This window comes from Mastomys coucha, unplaced genomic scaffold (assembly GCF_008632895.1).
Source record: "Mastomys coucha isolate ucsf_1 unplaced genomic scaffold, UCSF_Mcou_1 pScaffold15, whole genome shotgun sequence".
NCBI classification, from domain to species: Eukaryota; Metazoa; Chordata; class Mammalia; order Rodentia; family Muridae; genus Mastomys; species Mastomys coucha.
This window is the reverse complement of record NW_022196897.1, coordinates 41,508,292-41,513,142: the sequence shown is the minus strand read 5'-3', so window position 1 is coordinate 41,513,142 and position 4,851 is coordinate 41,508,292. Positions and strand designations below refer to the sequence as shown.

Below are 4,851 nucleotides of genomic sequence, written 5' to 3'. Positions count from 1 at the left end.
TGCTCATAGCAGCCTTATTTATAGGGAAATGGATGGATCTGGAGAATATCATCCTGAGTGAGGTAACCCACACAGTGAGAACACACACAGCATGCACTCTCTGATAAGTGGATACTAGCCCAGAAGCTCAGAATACCCAAAATACAATCCACAAACCACATGAAACTCAAGAAGACTAAAGACCAAAGTGTGGATACTTCATTCCTGCTTAGAAGGGGGTACAAAATACCCCCTAATACCATCTAAGAAGTTGCAGAGACTGAAAGAAGGACAATGCAGAGACTGTTCCACCTGGGAATCCTTTCCATATTCAATCGTCAAACCCAGATACTATTGTAGATGTCAGCAAGTGATGGCTGACAGGAGTCTGATATAACTGTCTTCTGAAAGGCTCTGACAGTGCCTGAAGTACAGAAATAGACTCACAACCATCCATTGGACTCAGCATAAGGTCTCCAATGAAGGAGCTAGAGAAAGGACCAAGGAGCTGAAGGGTTTGCAGCCCCTTAGGAAGAACAACAATATGAACTAACTAGTACCCTCAGAGCTCCCAGGGACTATAAACCATCAGCCAAAGAGCACACATGGTGGTAACTCATGGCTCCAGCAGCATATGTATAGCTGAGGATGGCCTAGTTGGTCATCAATGGGAGGAGAGGCCCTTGGTCCTGTGTCATTCCAGTGTAGGGGAATGACAGGGCCAGAAAGTGGGAGAGGGTAGGTTGATGAGCAGTATTTGGGGAAAGGAAATAGGGTTAGTTTATTATTATTATTATTATTATTATTATTATTATTATTATTATTATTATTATATTTTTTCTGAGGGGTAACCAGGAAAGAAGATATCATCTGAAATGTAAATAAAGAAAATATCTAATAAAAAATCTACAAAGCAAAGGATCAGTGATAAAGAAACCAAATATAATAAAAAATTAAAAATATACTAATAATATAAAAATTATATTATTACCAAAAGAAAGTGTAAAATTTGGAGAGAAAAAGATCTACAGCAGAACTATAGAAGATACTGTCAGTGGATTTAATGTAACCATACCTATCACTAATTACACTGAATATAACTGCATGGAATTCAATTCATTTTTTTAAAAAATAAACATTGCTTGTAAGTTTTCTCCACCTGTAAGGACACATTAAGACTGAAAGTTAATGGCTAGAATTTCATTATGTACTAATATTAATCAAGAGAAAAAAATTATATACAAATGTAAGTATATATGCATTCAATATCCCAGCATTCAAATATATAAACCAAGTGTCAAATACTTAGAGGAGAGACACTCCAACACAGTAGCTGAGGCCTATAATACTGTACTATCAACAGCGGACAAACTGTCAGGGTAAAAAAAAAAGAAAGAAAAGAATCAAATTGTACTCTAGACCAAATGTACATAAAAGCATGAAGGACAATCTGTCTCACACCTGGCATGCTCTTTCCCTGCCTGTGAAGGGTCTCCAGAATAGACCAAAAGATTAGCATGAAACAAATTTTAACATATACTTTAAAACTTTTAATTGGTTTGATTATTTTTTCTAAGAACAAATCAGTAAGGCTAGAAATGAATAAGAAAAAAAATCTTTGAAAGCTGCAAGTCACAGAGGTTTAAAAACTTGTTAGTTATGTGTAGCCCCTTACCCTTAGTGTAGACCCATCCTCTTCCAAATAGTTCCATTCACTATATTCATCTTTTCTTACATATGGGAGTAAATGTACACAATGTTTTGAGACGTGATCCCCAGGATTTTAATAAAAACATTCTCAATTTTTCTCTGCTAGTCCAAGATTATTATTAATTAGTAAATCTAACAGGAATACTTTTTAAAGGCTACATATTACATTGAAAATAAAACAAACATGAAAACAGGAAAGTATAGGAATGCTTTGGCTTCCACAACAAACATAAGTAGCCAGGTGGAGTTGGATAAATCCCACTGAACGCAACAGTGCACAGAATACTAGCCTAAACTCCATGGACACCACCAGGCCAGCCAAGTCCATAGCTGATACCAGAATAGAGCACTTCTTATAAGATAATGGAGATAAGACTTTCCCAGTGAACATAATTAAATTACATTTTTTTAACTCACAGAAGGTTCAATGTCATTTTATTTAGCAGATTCAATTTTTACAAACATTTTTACAGATTTAATTTTTCCAAATAAACAGATTTAATTTTAACAAATTTTTACAAATTTTACAAATTTTAAAATTTTTAAATTTTAAAATTTTAAAAATTTTAAAAATTTTTTTACAGATTTAATTTTTACAAATAAACAGGTTTAATTTTTACAAAGCAAGCTAGGATAGGACTATCTATGGCATTGTTTAAAATGATCATTAGTAAACAGCTGCAGACAGTTACTAGGCAGTGCCATGTCTAAAGGTTTCTCAAGCAAGCTGAGGGGTTGCTGACAAAAAGAAATCAAAAAACAAAACAAAACAAAAAACTAAACGAATGAAAACAAAACAAAAAACCCGTTTTTATCTCTCATACCCTTGAAACAGGACAGGACACACCAGCTAACTACTGAGGTCACAAGTGGTAGCTAAAGTGTATCAGAACTTTCTACTATATTTGGGACCTCTGTTCTACTCCCTCAACAAAAAGCAAGTTTTTTCAATAAGGCTTTCATTTCTCCTCCCAGCAGGACACAGTACTTCAAGAAGTGGCTTTTACTATTCAGATATCTCTTCCACCATTTTGACTTTCTTCCACTTTTTCATTTTGGTGGTGTCACAGTCCCCATCTCCAGCCTTGCTCCCACTTTCTGTTAGCATCCAGAAACTGCGGCAGATATGGGCAGGTCCACAGACCTGTCGCCAGGGCAACGGCCACCATATTCCCAGAATCCATTGGGTTCAACTCCCAACTTTACCTGGACTGCTACGTCACAACATACACACACACACACACACACACATATATATATATATATATATATATATATATATATATATATATATATATATATGTACTCTCCTCTATCTCTCCCCTTTTTCTCTTTTCTTCTCTCCCCCCTCTTCCTGCACCGCTATCCCCATTTCCTCTTAATTAAACCTCTTCCACGTGGAACTGTTTGTGCCTGGTGTCTGCAGACGCATCCGCTGCAACTCGAACCTCAACATTTGGTGCCGAAATCCGGGAGTGTGGCAGTTTGCGTCTACCGACCCGACCGCCGGGGCAGACAGGGTACACGGCCGCTGGGACCGCAGCTGCCACGGCTACGTAGAACGGCCGCTGGGACCGCAGCTGCCACGTGGAACGGCTCCCGCCTCAACCGCTGCCGCAGCAGCCGCAGCCGCCCGCCACTGCTGCGTCCTGCCCTGCACAGAGTGGGTCCCATCACCACTGCCATGCCTCCACCCCTCCCACCACCGCTGCCACTACTCTGCCCTGTGCTGGGAACACTCCCATCACCGCTGCAGGCTGCAGCAGCTACTATAGGCAAGTCCCGCTCTGCGCTGAGACCGCAAGAAGCGAGAGAGCAGTCCCAGCACTGCCAACCAGGCGGTATAGGTACGTGACTTCAGAGCCCCCTCACCTGGCACCACGAGACATAACCACGTGAGCTGTACCACACTCAGGCACCATTCAGTTCCATGTTTTTCCATTTACCAGATTGCTCATAACCAGCCGCACAGACGCCAGCATATTAATTAATAGGATCAGTCAGGGAGAAGACTTCCAGCTTTCCAGATAAGGTCTGGCCAACCTTCTCTGAGAATTACGGATTACAGCCCCTCCCCTTGACATATGCGTTACCACGTTCTCCCACTGGGTACCCTACCCTCGGAGGTAACTCTCACCCCTAATACTCACCGGGCTACAGCCCCCCAATCCCCTGGATCCAGGGTGACTTACTTTCCCACGCAGACCACCAGACCCTGCCAAATTGCCACTAGGGTTTCTCGTGATGACTTGAAACCACTAGCTTCGGCTGTTAATTTTCCTTGGTGCTTGGATTGTTCTCAGGATGCTGGTACGAACATCCAACCACCCCCCAGTGGGTTCCAGAATGTCTTCAACCAGTTTCTCCAGGCACCCCACAGGGTTGTCTCCTGGAAAATCTCAAATCTTTAAAGCTTACGCCTGATTTGAAGGCATCAAAATTAATATATCTCTGCAATAAGGTCTGGGTTAAATATCAACTAGATGGGAATTCAAAGTGGTCACTTAATGGCACTCTAGACCCAGCTATTTTAAGAAGTCTTAATACATACTGTCAGCGAACTGGTAAATGGAAGGAGGTTCCCATATATTCAAATATTCATCTATCTCTGTTCTAATTCCTTCTTGTGTTCTTCTTGTTCCCCAACCCAACTTCTCTTAGCCATGAAGCCTACACAACCTCAACTTTCTCTAGATGACTCTACAATGCTAGATTCAGCTAATGAACCACAGACTTTTCGCGGTAATCCTGTCTCCTTGCTGCCAAAAGCCCAAACTGCCGCCCCAGTTCCTCCTCCTCCTCAGGATGCTCCAGAGCCTGCTAGCTCTCCCTCTCTAGACCCCTCCCCTTCTGTGCCAGATGTGGGCTGCTCCAAATGCCCCACATTGGCAGCTACCTTCACTCCCCCTGTCACTCGCTCTAAGACTGCAGCCAAACCTTCAAGTCCCTCCTCTCCAAAGACACCTGGCCCAGTGACTGTCCTACCTCTACGGGAAGTTGCTGGAGTGGATGGGCTCGTCAGAGTACATGTTCCGTTTCTCACTTAGTGAACTTTCCCAAATAGAAAACAGGCTGGGGTCCTGTACTTCTAACTCTTCAAAGTTTATTAAGGAGTTCCAATATATCACTCAATCTTACAGCTTGACTTTCCATGATGTCTAT

The 4,851-nt window shown here is 41.6% G+C and overlaps 1 pseudogene; it reads right to left on the bottom strand.

Moving 5' to 3' along the window:
- Positions 1-2,695: 2,695 nt before the first annotated feature.
- LOC116091992 overlaps positions 2,696-4,851 on the bottom strand; it is an 8,545-nt pseudogene continuing 6,389 nt past the window's right edge.